Here is a 17,040-nt window from a genome sequence, read left to right on the forward strand (position 1 = left end):
AATCACGATACCTAGTTTGCTCCACAAACGTGTCTCTGTTTCTAGGTAAGTCCGCAGTGTTAACATTTTAACACATTTTGCTTTCTAGACCCAGGACTCCCTGCCCGCAACTCACCTCTTCCTCACCTCACACCAACTGCCTCCCCTGTAACTGTGGTCTCCTTGGGTGACCTCAGAGCAAACATTCCATCCCACCTCCTTTTAAAGAGATAGCGACCATCTCACTCTGGTCACCCCCGGCCCCCCATGGCCACCACCTCTCTCACATATGGTCAACCCATCTCAAAATGAGAAACTTCTCAGGAGAAACTGTTCAAAACAGTGAATGAACATTTATAAAAGCAAAGAAATTACGATGGTCTCAGGAATTAAAAAGGTTTTAAGGTTTGTGTTAATCTGAACCACCCACCCAAGAAAAAACCCATGCCTCTGGATTTGACTTCTGAATCATCAGAAAAGGAAAATCCAGCTATTTCTGTTAAGTGGAATGAAGACTTTCTTCAGAAGAGATCATATCATTTTACATCATCTGGTTCGTTTTGGTTCTTTTTTCTGATTTTACATTTGCAAGATCGCTTTCATAATTTCTTCCCAGAAATTCTAAGGGAAAATTTCAGGTCACGAAACAAAAACACACCCCTATGATCAAGGCAAAAGTTAAAAGAGAAGAATTGTGTTCTGTTCCTAACACAACTTAAAATGTGGGTCCACACACAACAGCAGGTCACCAAACAGTGGTCACACCGTACTACTAACAACTTTTCCCCAGAGGAAAAGAACGGTGGGCGGTCATCCCTGAAACTGGGAAAAAGAAAACCTGGAGGCGAACATGATGCACTGAGATAGTTTTGTATCGTTACATTTCTAAGTGCAAATGTCCTCTCAGCTGAAAACGGCTCCACTTCCTAAGCAGACCTAGGAATACCAACACGAAACCTTAGGTTCCCCCAGGCCACCCAAGGGCAGGAAGCAGCCCACCACCTCCCAGGCAGCTCTCCAACGTTTTGCTGTCAAGGTCCCTTTATACCCTTAAAACCTGAGGACCCCAAAGAGCGGTTGCTCATGTGGGATATGTATTTCCAAAATTAAACCTGAGAAAGGCTTTCAGAATTGTGGATGCTCCCTGATACCACATCAAACCTCGACAGGCCGCAGTTCCATGAAAACCACTTGTGACACGAATCTGCAACCACAGCCATGAATGCTCCGCACCTTCCTGCGTCGTAACGCACTCTGAAAACATCTTTTGCCTATGTGCACGGTGGCCAGTTGGACACATGCAGAGTCCACACGCTGGCACATTTCATTAGACGACATGAGACGCATCTCTTAATGTGAGCGCCCATCTCCTGAAATGTCTTTCGTTACTGGGAAGCCATCAAGCTCAGGGTGGCAGATAAAAGCTTTTCCAAATGCTAATTTTCCTTTAACACCGGAATTTTGTCATCAGTAACAAATATAGTCAGTTGATTTCCTCGAGTCTCACACTGTGCATCTTCGAGAGAACGCCTGACACACACCACCTGAAAAATGCAGTCCATCGGCACTGCTCTGCGGCCCCTGGCTGCGGGCGCCTCTGGCCCCTCAGGGGCACTACCAGGAACCTCTGCGCCAGCAGTGCGAACGCCGACCCGGCAGGGCTGGCTCACGAGGCCGACTGTGACCCTGGACAGGGCTTCTGAGCTCTTAGCCTCCAAAGGGTTTCAAAACACACCATTTCCGGTAGCTCAAGAACATTCTGGATACACGCCAAGCACTCACACGAATCCGCACTCCAGTGTCAGAGGAGAGGAAACATTTGCTTCCACAAAACTGTTCTAAAGCCCCACTTTGTTTTCCCTTCAGACTATACAACCCTTGGAAAACGTTAAGCTGCCAGAAGTGATTTTCTTTCGAGCAAAACCCAAAATACGCTCCCCAAACAAACAACGTGGGTGCTGCCCGACTCTACAAGCACGTAAATCTGAAGGCTCCACTACTACAAAGCTCGCCACAGGTAAGTAACCGCATCTTACCCATCTGAAGATGCTTAGTTCTATGGACTGGAGACTCAATTCTCTGAGATACTTTAAAATGTAATATAGAACCACAATGAAGCTCCTATTTTCACAGCACAACAAACACGAGAAAACAGTTGCGGCTTCTCAAAGACATAACACACAAGCGTGCACCTGCCCTGCCCACCTAGCGGCAAAACAAGGTGGTCCTCCGAATCTCACACCCCGAAACAACATTCAAAGCTAACAATTTTAATTTTGAAACAATTCTAACCTGCGGGTCGCAAATTATATCCAGTGCTACAACAGAACCTCATTATTTCGGTCACAAATTATATCCAATGCTACAACGTAACCTCATGATTTCGGACTCTGCTAACTCAACTTATGGTTCTAACAGGCTGGGCCAAAGTTCACAGTTACTGATATTTCACGTTAAGAGTCTTCTGTCTCATGACGAATTCTTTGCTGGGGATGAGGAGGGATTGAGAAGGTGCTGAAAGTTCTATGAAGTACTGAAAACAGCAAGCTTTCACAATTTCACAAGCCTCTTGCACAATTCCGTTTTTATTAATGGGACAGTCACTAACGAGGCCACGCCCAGGAATTTGAGAGGACATGCGACATCCTGCCGCCCTGGCAGCGGTCCCTCTCAGCGACCCCACGCTCATCCTGACTCGACTGCCCTAGTGGCACTGCAGTCCTTTACGTGGCCAATCCAAAGTCTGCTGCTTGCCAAATAACACTGTCATTCAAATTCCACTGAAGCAAAAGGACCCACAGCACGATAAGCTTCTCAAGCGGTAACTACAGAGAGAAATCTAGGAACCACCTGCTGGTCAAAAGTTCTTAGGTGTTTTTGCCTCACAGGTCTGTGCAGACAAAAAGTCAAACTTGTTGCTGAAAAGCTCGCCACGACTGGTGCCTCGGCAAAGCTCTGGTGAGGCCGGGACCCCAGCTCCCCCTTGGTGGGCGGGCAGCGGGCACTCTGGTTTCTCTCTACCCACTTCCTAGTGAAAACACAGGCTTGTGACCTCGGTGGGCAGCTCTCCAAAAGCGCTTCAGGAACAACCAGCAGAGCCACCTGAATGCGTCCAGGGTAAGGTGGAGGCAACGAGGCTTTCCCTGTCCTCTACGGAACTGCTTGCTACCTTGGATGGACTCCTGCTGGGGTCTGCACGTTTGTGTCCCCGGAGCCCTCCTGAATGGGATATCTGCCCTGGAAAAGAGGCCCCAGAGCCCACCTGGCCCTGCCACCGGGACCCAACTGCCCCGGCATCTTGACCTCGGGCCTCCCGCCTTCAGAGCTGCAAGAAATCAAGTCCACTGTGTCAAAGCTCCTAGCCTGTGGTCCTTGCCACGGCAGCCCGAGTGCACTGAGGCAGCTCCCTCTTGTCTCTCAAGGAACAAGAAGACATGGCTTCAAACACTGGCAAGGGACTCTCTGAATCCTACACCCTGGGGGTTGGTGCTTGTAAGACAAGGCCCCCGCCAGGGTCTTAGGGACCCTCTGAACTGCACAGGCTCCTGTCCTCACCGAGTCTGCAAGATGGGGCAGGTCTGGCTAAATGCCCAGGACAACACTGGGATGGGCCCCCAAACGGGAGCCTCCCCCATCCTTCCCCAACCAAGACAGAGGGTGTGACTGTGAGGTGGGGGGGGAGGGTCACAGACGGGACCTGGGCACAGTAAGTCACTCCCCAGGACAGTCAGCCCTGCTGGGCACCTCAGGGGTTGCTTCCTAGGGACCCTGATCCTCCAGCTCTGCCCCCCTAACCACCCACCCTATCGCTTTCATATCCGCAGTGGTCTGTCTGGGCCCCGAGTGCACCCGGGCTGGCTACTCCCTTCCAGCACCCACGGGGGCACTGCTCCAGATCCCCGTGTCACCCGTAGCACCCAGTGCAGGCCCGGTGCACCAAGAGCTGTTGGTCAGGATCCGGTGAGAGGCTGTGGGTGAGGACAGCCTACGATAAAGGCAAAATGCCACCGTTCCCTCAGGCCCAAAGACCCCTGGGGCCTCCTCACCCACAGCGCACCCCGGCTGTACTCTGGGGCTCTGGTTCCCGCCGGTCCACTTTGAGGGGGACGTCTGCACTGAACCCTCTTCACTGGGGACCACAAACTAGCCAGATAGTCCACGCTTTTCCCCAAGAGCGAGAACGTGGTGGAGGGCCCCCTGAAAACATTGCCTGTCTTCTTAAAAGTAACCCATTTCCCCAGGTGTTAAAGTTCAGAGTCAACTGCCTTTTGAAATTCCCATTTCTCAACAACAAGAGCATTTGTAACCATGACCTACAGCAGAGGTTCTCAAAGTGTGGCCCCCGGGCCTTTCAGGAGGGCCCCCCCCAAGGTCAAACTATTTGCACAACACTAAGGGCACAGACGTGGTGGTTTCTCAGAAGCCAAATGACAGAGATAGGACGAAGGAGACAAGAGAATCCGGCTACTGTCGCTTAAGCCAGACGTTCAGGAGACCTGCAAAACCCTAGGACAACACTACCTTTCTCATTAAGTTGTTTTTCTTTTGGAACATAGTTGCCATAAAGTGTTATTTACGTTATTCTTTTTAAGTATATTTAAATGTCTCATTTTTAATGCCAAATATGGAAAATATCCATGGACACAACATAAACAAAAGCCCTCTGGGGTCCTTGTTAATTTTAGGTGTAAAGGGGTCAGTCTGAGTGTGGCCAACGGCACAGACTTGACACGACTGGCTACTTCAAAGGGCTGCTCTTGATGGGCCAGTGAGCCTGCAGGGCCGGGACAGTGACGCTCCAGGAGGCTGCGCTCCCAGACCCTCCCCACCTCTCCTCGGATGGCTGAGAGGCACCGGTTATGAAACGGCGGCATTCAGAGGGACGGCCACCCGAGTCCAAAGAGAAAATGGCTGGAGGAGAAACCGAAGGCCTGCTGCTTCTCACAAGTACGTGCTTCATGAGTGGAGCTGCACCTCATGCCTCAGGCCAAGGGGCAAAAGGAATGCTTGGAGACCTTGGAAACGCAAACGTCAAGAATTCAACTGTATACTTGAGCTGGAATCTTCCTTTCTTTCTCTGAGATTAGAAGAGGCCAATGTCTACCTTTGGGGGGCAAGTGGGGAAGGTCCAAGCTTAAATAAAGCAGTTATTAAATAAAAACAGGATTTTACAGGTCCACGCAGAGCTCAACTTGAGGCAACTTCTCCGACTCCTGCCACCACTGCCCGGGTCGCCAAAGTGCAGAAGAAAGCCACCTTACTACTAAAAACACAAATACTGTTTAAATTACAATCTAACAAACCTAAAGAGTCAATGGCTAGCCCTGACCTAGCCCTGTCTCCATGGGGCACTGGGGGCATTTCAGGGGGACCACTCCTTGTGCCGGCTCAGCATGCCAAGTCCTGACCAAGGCAGCCCCCAGTGTCCTCCTCCGCTGACCACAGCATGACCACACCCACACACTAACAAGTAGGCTAAGTCCTCTGATAAGCAGAGAGGGGGCTGGGAGGCTCAAGGGGCAGCACCACGGAAGAAGGCAGGCTTCACACCAGGGTGTCCCTGCCTTCAACCCCAACTGCAAACCTAACAGCTAGGTGTGCTGCCCAGGGAAATGGGGACTACTGTGAAACTCCATCGTGTCAAGTGCCAGTCAGAATATGATAAATAACCTGTGTCATTTGTAAGGGGGCTCCCAGCATGCCTTTTTTTTTTTAAACTAAGGGACACAAACCAGTGTCCATCACCAGGAGACCAGTTTGAGAAAAACCCAGAAACAGCCGTATGATGCAATACTTTAAGACTGTAATTAAAGGATGATGAACTCCACAGCCGCTGCCATGGAAAGAGCCCCACACCCTTGAGCGAAGCCAGCAGGTAACAGTTCCCAGCACATCTTGACCCCCACCCCCACCCTGCCCCAACCAAGTTCACAAACACATCCACAGCTGTAACTGGGCTTCCAAATGGTGCCATTTCTGGGGTTTCTGCTTTCTTTATATCCTTTCATATTTTATATCCTTTCTTTATATCCTAATTTTCTCTCTATATAAACTTATCTTTGCAACCCATACACAGTACAGCTCTCTTTACATTGGGGGAGAACCTCATTTCCCTTCCTGTAGTAAAGGTGTATTAAATACCTCTTGAGTGTCTCTATCAGCATATGGAAAACAAAACCATAGCACCTAAGTTTGACACTCAAGAGAGAAACTTCTGCTTCACAAATTCCAAACAAGATAATCACACCGACTAAGTAGGTTGTACAATCACGGCTACAACAATTCTTATTAAAATGCGTACAATTACCTATTCAACTTCACGCAACAACTTACCCTCAAAATTAGAGGTGACCTTTCAACAATGCAGGAACTGGACTCCCATCCATTTCCCGTGTATAACTTATACTTGGCCTCCGTATACAGCAGACTGTGCAGTACCGTACTATGTACTACTGGAAAAAGTCCCTGTGTAAGTGCACACGGACCGTTCAAACCCATGTTGTTCAAGGGTAAACTACACTACTCAAAAAAATAAAATGAAGAGAACAGTATGGAGGTTCCTTTAAAAACTAGAGTTGCTGTATGATCCAGCAATCCCAGTCCTGGGCATGTATCAACCTAAATGTCCACTGATGGATGAAATGGATAAAGAAGATGTGATTAATGTATACATCAAAACATTACTCAGGGCCTCCCTGGTGGCGCAGTGGTTGAGAGTCCGCCTGCCAATGCAGGGGATACGGGTTCGTGCCCCGGTCTGGGAGGATCCCATGTGCCGCGGAGCGGCTGGGCCCGTGAGCCATGGCCGCTGAGCCTGCGCGTCCGGAGCCTGTGCTCCGCGGCGGGAGAGGCCACAGCAGTGAGAGGCCGGCGTACGGCAAAAAAAAAAAAAAAAACATTACTCAGCTATAATGAAATGCCATTTGCAGCAACATACATGGACCCAGAGATTATTATACTAAATGAAATCAGAGAAAGACGAATATATATCACTTATATGTGGAATCTAAAAAACTTGACATAAATAAACTTACTTATTACAAAACAGAAATAGACTCAGACGTAGAAAACAAAGTGTATCCCACGGCCCGCATGCTCGGGCAGGGGGATAAATTAGAGTTTGGAGTTTAAAAAAAAAAAGGCCTAAGCGAGAGACTCCAGGAAGCGTGGGCGCTTAAGATCAACAGAGCTCAATGTAGACCGTTAGGCCTCCTCCTTCCCAAATAGTACATGTCCATTAGCTTTTAGTCACACAGCCTTTGCAGTGGAATTAACACACATCATTTGATGCTGGCCTTAAAGAGAGTAACATTAGGTTTCCACTGTACCTGACGCCACCATTTAAGTAAGAAGAAATGCAAAAGGGACTCTTTAAGGAAAGTTTTTCTTAAAGGACTTCCCGAAGCCACCAGTTGTATGAGAAATCAGGCCTCTACTGGACACAGTGCCAACTGCAGGGACCCAAGGACAACAGTGAACTGACCTGTAAACATTCAATCTTCGCTCTGTAAGAGCCAAATGGAAGTCACTTGGTAGCTTGCAACACGTGGATAAAAAAGGTAAAACACGTCATGTTAACAGAAATAAAAAACAATCAGTACCTGGAACATCTGGAAAACACACACAAAAAAGACCCAGTCCGCGGGCTGCCAGGGAAGGGGCTCCGCGCCAATAAGGCACCCTGTGCTCAGTCACGGAGAGACTTCAAGTGTCAACAGCAGGACCCACAACTCCACCGCCAAGAAGAAAACGGGAGCCGAGTCCCCACTCCAAACCCTCCCCGCCTCACCAAGAAGATAAACCCCACCCACACGAAGGGCCACCTGAAGCACTGGGCGTCGCCCCGTGTCCAGGTTCCAGTGACGCATTTCCTCCACAAGCCATGGTGATGCTCACACACGCATACATGCTGGGAGGGGCACTGCTCGCCAGAAAGAAATGGTGACCCCCGGTAACAGCAGACAATCAGGGGAGGGGCCCACGGCCCAACTTTTAATTCTGCCCTTTCTTATCAGTGCATAACTCGCTTCGCCTGGAACAGCCTGAATTTAATCGAATACTAATACAAGACAGTTCTCGGTGGAAAATCAGAAGGAAATTAAAGATACACCTTATTCCTAAACTCACTGCTAACCTAAGTCTGCAAGAACACGGGCAGCTAGGAAACAGAAGGTGCTCAGGAAATGCATTAGGCAGAACGCTTCACAACAGGGTTGGGGCTGGGCCTCCCCAGGCGACCCCTGAGACGTCTCTGCCGTGTTAAGATGGGAGAGCAGAGGACTAGACGTGGAGACGTGTATGGTCAATACACGCCACCCTCAAGTGCCAACAAGGGGCCCCAGGCTCCAGGGACACGGCTGCCGACCCTCACAGGACCCCATTACACACGTCTCCAGGGCTGGGAAGGCCACCCTTCTGGTCCCTGCTACAACCAGGGTGCTTGGCACACAGGATGCAATAAATGTTTGTTGAATACAACAAGAAATCGTTCTAAAGGTCACAGATCTTATTTCCTTAAAATCCATGACTAAGATATGGGGATATGTGCATGTGGATAGCTGATTCACTTTGTTATAAAAGAGAAACTAACAAACCATTTTAAGCAACTATACTCCAATAAAGATGTTGGAAAAAAAATCCAGGGCTAAAGCACCTTTCTTGGAAACATGAAGGCAGGGACTACGTAGCTCTGGGGAAATCATGGAACATTTCTTTGGGGTTGGCCCAACGGCCCAGTTAGAACCCAGCTCTGCGATCTGGATTGCTGGATCTGGAATCAAGGGGTGCGAATGGGGTGGCCCCTCTATCTATTACCTCTCCTGATGCCCCGCAGAATCTGTGTTTCCTGTCCTGTGACTCTCGGATCTAGAGGGCTCAGTCCCGAGGGGAAGAGAGATTCCTCGCGGGGACGCAGTGAGGCTTCCTGGGGCCGTCGCGGGAGGCTGTGGCCTGGCCACTTGGGACTCTTCAGGCCCAAAGAAGGGGTGGCAGGGCCCGACTGTCCAGGGTGAGGAGCCGGAGAACCCAGGTCCTCTTCGTCCTCCAGGCCTGTGGACTGCCACAGCGATGCCCTCGGGCCCGACGGCTGAGGCTCAGACCCGGCAGAAGCAAAGGTTTGGGTCACCCACCAGGCCACGGACTCCCAGCAGCTGCTCGGGGACCCAGGGAGCGTGGACGGGTTCATGGAGGAGGGTCGTTGTCGGTACCAGCGCAGCGGCTGCCACCAGGAGTGACGTCTGTGACAGCCGCCCCTCGTCCTCCTTCTGATGGAAACGTGCCTGCGTGTCTATCCACCGCACGCTTTTGTTTTCTCCTCCTTGCTCGTCCCTGGTCGCGTTGGATATGACGGGAATGGCCGGCCTTATTCCCATGGTCTGCAGGACCGGGAAGCCCGCCCAGAAGTGACGGGAGGTCCAGTCCCCTCTCCTGGGGGCGAGGACAGTGGCGAGGAGGGCGTCGTGTTGGGTGGGAGGTGAGTTTGTGCCTGTCTTCCTTTGGGAATTTGGCTCAAAGGGCGGCTGAAAGCAAGGCATGCAGGCACGCGGTGGGGCCGAGATGATGGGTCCACTCACCCAAATTTGGGTCCACTCACCCACGCACAGTAAGGCCAATCTACTGACACTGGCTTGCAGTGAAAGAAAGTGCAGCTTTTATTGCGGGTGCCAAACAAGAACTTCAGGTCTTTTGAGCAATAGCTGCCCACACTGCTTGTTTGGCAGCTGCAAGAAACGCTGAACTTTTTTTCACCGCAACTGGTGGCAGCAAATTGGCTTTACTGTGTGCAGGCAAGTGGACCCACATCTGGTTCAGTACCATTCAGCCTCATCAATAAACAAACAGCAAGGAAAATAGGAAAGGGGAGCCATAACAGATTAAAAGGTATTTAAGAGCTATGAACCAAATGCAGTGTTTGGATACTGATTTAAGGAAGTCAACAGTAAAAAGACACTTGTGAGCCAATCAGAGAAATCTGGACAGGGATGGAGATTAAGGAGGATGATGATGACCTGATTGTGCTTTTAAACAGCCCTTTTCTTTTTAGAGATACATTTGTGAATCAAAATGATATGACATCTGGAAATGCTTTAAAATAACTCAGTGACGGTGGGAGGATGGCGATGTATAGGTGAAACATAGTTATGCCTGAAGCTGAGTTATTGCACACGGGAGTTCATTATTCTAGCCTCTCCGTTTTTGTGCATGTATACATTTCTGTAAGTTTTTGTTTTTAAGCACAGCATTCCTACACAATTAAGTCTAAGTTTATATGTTTTTATTGCGGTAAAATATATATAACATAAAATTTGCCATTTTTTACCATTTGGAAGTGTACAATTCAGTGGCTTAAGTACATTCACAATGTTGTGTAAACATCACCGTTATCTATTTGCAGCACTTTCTCATCTCCCCAAACGGAAACTCTGTCCCTGTGAAACATGTTCCCTCCATCCATCTGCCTCCCCCAGTCTCTGGCCCCCCTCATTCCATTTTTTGACGTTATGAATCTGATGACTCTAGGTACTTCATGTAAGTGGAATCATACAGTATTTGTCTTTTTGTGTCTGCCTTTTCCCGGTCAGCAGCCTGTTTTGGAGGTCCATCTATATTGTGAGGCATGTGTCAGAACTTCATTCCTTTTCATGGCTGAATAGTAATCCATTGGCTGTACAGACATTCTGCTTATCCATTCGTCTGTTGATTGGAATGTTTCCACCACTTGGATTGTTTCCACCTTTTGGTGACTATGAATAAAGCGGCTACGAACACTGGTATACAAATATCTGTTTCAGTCCCTGCTTTCTATTCTTCTGGGTAATTCCTATTCTTTTGGATCATATGGTAATTCTGTGTTTCACTTTCTGAGGACCCACCAGCTGCACCATTTTACATTCCCACCAGCAATCCCGAGGGCTGCAATTTCTCCACATCCTCACCAACACTTGTTATTTTCTTTTCTAAGAGCCACAGCCAATGGGTGTGAACTGCTATCTCACATCCATTAAAGTGCTTTTGATTTGCATTTCCCTGATCATTGGTGATGTTGAGCATCTTTTCATGTGCTTATTGGCCATGTGCTTATCTTCTGTGGAGAAATGTCTATTCAAGTCCTTTGCCCATTTTGGAATTGTGCTGCCTCTTTGTTGCTGGACTACAATAGGTTTATATTTAATTTGTGTCCAGGAAGGGAAGTATAAGCGCTCTCTCTGCTGCCACTGCGCTGACTTCTGAGTCATCTGGAACGGCTGGAGCACTCCACCTGTCCACACGCTAAGTGGCATCCCAACCAAGGCCATCTGCCATTTGCAACAACTGTCTATGCTCAGAAGCTATATCTGCACATAAATACATTCTAATTTCCTTCCCCAAATTTAAAAGATTTTCAACGGGTCTTAATGCAATGTAAGATGAACCATGGTTTGATATATTGGTTTCTATATTCTGACACCCAAAGCCCAACTATACAATATTTGCCTATATTTGAGAAGGTAGAATTTACCTTTGAGAATACCTAAATAGAAGTCCGAAGGAAGACAAGAATCATCTCTCAGATGTAAGAAAGTACTTCAAGAGATTTTCTAAACAATCGTCATAAAATGAGGTGGATAGCCCTGGGCACCCGTCTTTATTGTGAATACTTCTGCCAGCAGTGGGGTTAAGGTGTAGCTCAGTCTAGACTCTCACGAGGTCCCTGCGACTCAGTTCATGGGAACTTGGGGTGACCGTGAAAGAGGGAGACAAGTGGACACCTCCCGCCCTTGACTGCCTCAAAGGGAAGCTAGTAATTGTTACTCTGCTCTCTCAAGTAGCATCTATTTCAATGAAACTTAAGTGAAATAGCTGAGTTTGAAGGGATTTTTACAACTCATCAGACACCCGGAGATGACCTCTGGTCAAAGTTGGATATTCACATTAAATTTGTAAATAGGAGAAGGTCAATAATAAAAACTATTTTTCGTAGGAAAAAGAAAGACTGTTCCAATTACATGTCAAGAAATTATACCAGGAAGTCAGGAAGAGGAAGAAAACTGGTGTCATCTGTACAGAGAGACGAGAGACTTAAAGGAAAAGGGTTAATGAAACCAAGAGGGGTGACAAACTTCGGGGCCCAGGTGGGAGGGTGTGCCCCCGACACTCAGCCACACTGAGAGCCCCACAGAGATGGGACAAGGCCAGTCACGGCGGGAGATGCCACGGGGGCTCTCAGAACCACAGGTCTGACAGACAAGAGAGGACAGGAAAGGCCTGAATCACAATTCGTAACCTCAACCTAATAAACATACACAATTCGCCAAACAGAGAATGCACATCCTTTCCAAGTAAACACAGAATTTAAAAAAATTGACCACATAAGAGGTCACAATGGAAGTCTCAACAAGATTTTAAAAACTGCCATCTTCACTGATCACAATGTGATAAATAAATGGGAGGTATAGATAAAATGCTGTTCTTACAAAGAACAGTCTTATCTGCAAAACGGAAACAGACTCACAGACATAGAGAACAGACTGGTGGTTGTCAAGGGGGTGGGGGTGGGGGATTGATGGAGTGGGAGCTTGGGGTTAGCAGATGCAAACTATTACATATAGGATGGATAAACAAGGTCCTAACCCTATATAGGGTTACAGTTCCCGGTATAGCACAGGGAACTATATTCAGTATCCTGTGATAAACCATAATGGAAAAGAATATGAAAAAGAATGTATGTATGTGTATATATATATATATATATATATATATATATATATATATATATATACACATACGTGTGTGTATATATATGTGTATATACCTATATATATACACCTGAGTCACTTGGCTCTAGAGCAGAAATTAACACAACATTGTGAATCAACTATACTTCAATAAAATAAATTTAAAATAAAAAGGACAGAATTCCTACTGCACAGGAAAGGGAGAAGTAATAGTACAGCTACACCTGATAACTGGGGATGGTGCGCAAGGACAAGTGGGTGCGGGGCGGCCCCCAGCCCATCTTCAGGTGGAGGAGGGAAGACAAAGCAGGGGGGCAGCGCCACTTTCCTGCCCAATCACTGTGATGGTGACATGACAGAGGAGAGGGGAGCACAGAGTGAGAGACTGCCCCACAGCCCCAGAGCCTGGCTAGGGTTCAAGGTCATGAACCCAAAATGTCACCTCACAACAACTGTGTCACCAGTGATCCTGGATTGGGGCTGGACGGGGGAAAATGGTGTAGAGGGTGTTATTGGGACACGAGGCAAAATTTGAATTAGATAAGAGTATTACAGCAATGTTAAGTGTCCTGATTTGGGCCATTGTATTCTGGTTATGTAAGATAATGTAATATTCTTTAAAATCACACACTGAAGTGTTTGGGTATCAAGGGGCATGGTGCCCACAGGTTACCATCAAATGGTTGAGACTGCGAGAGACAGAACAAATGGGGCAAAATGTGAACAACTGGGGGTTCTGGGTAAACCTGGGTGGGCACACAAGGAGCTCTTAGCACTCATCTTGGAATTTTCCTGCAAGTTTAAAATTATATAAAAATTTTTAATTACCATCAATAAATACAACGAATCATCTAAATCCAGGGTTCTACAGGCACCTGTCTGGCCCGATCTCTTCAAAATCTCAGTGCCGTAATACAAACTGTGGGGTAGGAAGGCCTGCTATAGCTTAGAGACAGAAAAACGTCACTGAAGGCAACACAGGAGCATGGCTGGGTGCTGGTTTGGAAAAACACGCAGCCATAAAAGTCACCTTTAGAACAACTGGGGGACATGGGAATACGGACTGGGTAGTAGATGGTATAAGACAATGACTATCGACCTTGTGAGGTGTGAATACGGCACTGGCGTTACGTGGGCGACGCAGGCGTAAATATTTAGAGGTGACGGGTCATGACATCTGTCATTGTCTTTGAAATTGTGCTGTGCGCGTGCACGTGTGTGTTAAACACGGTAAATGTTGACGGCTCAGACTAGGTGAGGGGAGGGCAGGTGTTCAGTGAACTCTGTGCTCACTAGAAAAATAAAACAAAGCGAACCACCTGCTTGCAGACTCGTTTACTCATTCTCAACTTCTCCACCTGATGCCTCCTGGGCACTGAAAACCTAGCCCGTGGGACACAGAACGTGGATTCCGCCCCACCCCATCCTGCTCGTCCACACGTCCTCCGATCTCAGGAAACGGCGCCACCCGCCCACCTGCTCCAGCCACACGCCCCACCGTGGTCCCCGCTTCCTCTGCCCAGCAGCCCTACATCCAGCACCGCGGGCCCTGGCCAGTCACAGCAGAGCGGCTGCGGCCTCTGACCAGGGTCTGTGTCTCCACTCCTGCCCACCCCCAACCTCTCCTCCTGGAGTCCAGTCTCCCTGCTGCACAGCAGGGAGAGCCATCTTTGCAGCATGTCAACCAGACCCCACACCGGGATGGAGGTGGTCCATTCACCCTCGACCTCTCAGCCGCTTTCCTCCAGCCCACGGGGTCTCTGTCTTATTCAAGGTGCCCCCAGTGTCTGGGATACAAGCCTGGTTAGAGTCGGAACAGACCTGTGGGATGACATGTGTACTGAAATAATTTAGGAAAATCACGGAAGACTTTTGTGTACCACATCTTTCAAAATGTTCATGCAAGGAAGAGGGGGAAAGTCACTGAGGAAACAGGAAGGACACAAGGGTTTAAGCTACCTACATTCTAATTCCCCCCCAAATTGCTACTGACGTCACTTCAGCCTGTTTCCTGATGGGTCTTGTAATCCGACCCAGAAACAATCTACAACTTCAATGTAACTAAATTTCACAAATATTCAGGAAGCCTAAGACACATAAAAATTAATGTCCGGAAGTTTTTAACCTATTTAAGCTTTGAGTAGAGATAGTGACAGTTAAGTTTTTTTATTGCTGTAAACACCTTCATCATATTTGAAGGAATCATATAAATAAGAGTTTACCACTATTACGTATACACAGCCAACCATTAAATCATTGTTTTAAATAGAAAAGCTTTATTTTTTTACAATAAACCAAGTCTATCGCTAAAAAATAATGGTAAAGAGTAACCACACTATAAATAACCAGAAATGATCCAATCAGCACAAACTGCACACAGGGATCGCTTTCAAAGGCAACTAAATATACAAGGAAAGTAAGGAACTGGACGAAATTACGAAATACACAAGATAGAAATGCCCATAGGCACAGAAAAGGGAAACGGAGAAGACAAACTCTTAGCACTCAGCCCCAGGGGCCTCACTCCAGGCGACCTGGGGCGCTCGGCCGTCGCTGCCCCAGGATCTAGATACGGAAAGCTCTTCTGCAAAAGGTTCCACGTTTACAGTGCCAACCTCAGCTCGGTTCTCTAACCAGGCCCGTGCTGCCGTCAACGGCAGCGACTACACGACAGCCAGGACCAGCAGCAAAACCCGGACGCTCTTCACTAAGGCCTCATCTACAGCGGCCAGCCCCCCTTCAGTGGCCCACTAAGCCCAGTCGCGCTCCCTGGAAAGTTTCCTGTTTACTTCTCCTGGGCCAGGAGCAAGAACCAGGTCCAAGTCTCTAGACCAAGGATGGACCCAAACCCCCTGAAACTGGAAGCAAAATTGTGTGTGTGTTTCTTCTGGGCAGGACATTCTTTCACTCACCTGCCCTCCAGGTGCCAAGAAAGTCACAGAAGCTAGGATTCACAGCTTTGATCCTCCAGGGGTCCCGGTTCATAAAGGACCACAGGCTACCAGCCGGTTAATATCCCCAAACCTGGTCGTTTTAGGGATGATTTACATCACAACTGGAGTCTTAGACCATCTTTAACTTTTACGTACTACGTTCAGATAATACGGCCCTTGTTTCTATTTCCCCACCTGTACGCTCAGAACTTTAGAGCAACTTTCTAAGGTAACAACAACAGCAGGAATTCTCTAGATGCTCTCTAACTGCAGGCACTGGGCCAGACACTACATTTCAGCTTCTTTACTTCCTGTGTCCCATCTACGCAGTAGGTAATATACCTATTTTATAGACGAGAGACTCAGGTGGAGAGGTAAAGAATGTGTAGGAAGTTGTTAAACTAGGGAATGGCAGAGCAAGAATTTAAACTTTTACCGTCAACACGTAGTACATATAAGGCTTTTTTTCAGACGGTAGGTGCTCAGCAAATGTTTATTAAATATATATAAACCATGCCCATTATGATTCACGGTGAGTTCAGTGATGCCCATCACTTGGTGTGTATGTGCGGACACACCCTTAGGAAAGGGATCTAGATGCCTAGCTTTAATATATCCCTTTAAAGAAATAAATTTCCACCACTCCACACTGTAGGTTCAGAGATGAATATTTGTCTTGCTCAATGCTCTATTTCCTGAGCCTAAAACAGAAACCGGTACAAAGTACTCAATAAATGACTAAGTTAATTAACTCTATGTTAGGGAATCATCCCGTACCCAGCTATAACAGAAAAAGTAACCACCTTTTGCTTCTACACAGAACAGCACAAATAAAATCCACAGATAAAACAACTTACATAAGCTGTAACTTCCTCCTTCTTCAATATCCTTAAAAGAACCAAGCAAAACGGAGTAACCCAGTGTGCAGGCGGACTCCCTCCCAGGAAGGCGGCCCCGGCCAGCACCTGGGAACTTAGATTTCGGGGGGGTTCCCACCACCATTGGTCACTGGCTTATGCTAAACACCAGCTTTCCTTCTGGGCGTCTGGGATTTGGCCGCGTGCCACCTAGGGAATACCCCCCACAACCAGCCCCCAGGAGGATCCATGGCCCCGACTCTCTAAGGAGCTTTGCTGTCCGGGAACATGTCGCCAGTGCTGGGGGGTGACAGGCATCCTGAGTGGCTCCACTGAGAGGTGTTCTGGGGAGCTGGCGCCTGGGGCCCCTAGACCTCTCCCCATGCGCCTCTGCTGACTTTGCTGGGTTCTTTGCCCAAAATAAATCAAAGCCATGAGTCCTCCTAATGAATCATCAAACCTGGGGGTGGTCTTGGCTACCCCCATCCACCTAGCAAAGCAAGGTGACCATTGACTCTTGCCAGCTTTCCCTCCCTTGAACACAGAAGTGCCTGCACC

General features: G+C 48.0%; 1 protein-coding gene across 1 annotated transcript in view; it reads right to left on the minus strand.

Moving 5' to 3' along the window:
- LOC132490651 (death-inducer obliterator 1-like) overlaps positions 1-17,040 on the minus strand; it is a 56,738-nt gene that overhangs the window by 39,508 nt on the left and 190 nt on the right.

The sequence above is a fragment of the Mesoplodon densirostris genome, chromosome 5, assembly GCF_025265405.1.
Source record: "Mesoplodon densirostris isolate mMesDen1 chromosome 5, mMesDen1 primary haplotype, whole genome shotgun sequence".
In the NCBI taxonomy this organism is placed as follows: Eukaryota; Metazoa; Chordata; class Mammalia; order Artiodactyla; family Ziphiidae; genus Mesoplodon; species Mesoplodon densirostris.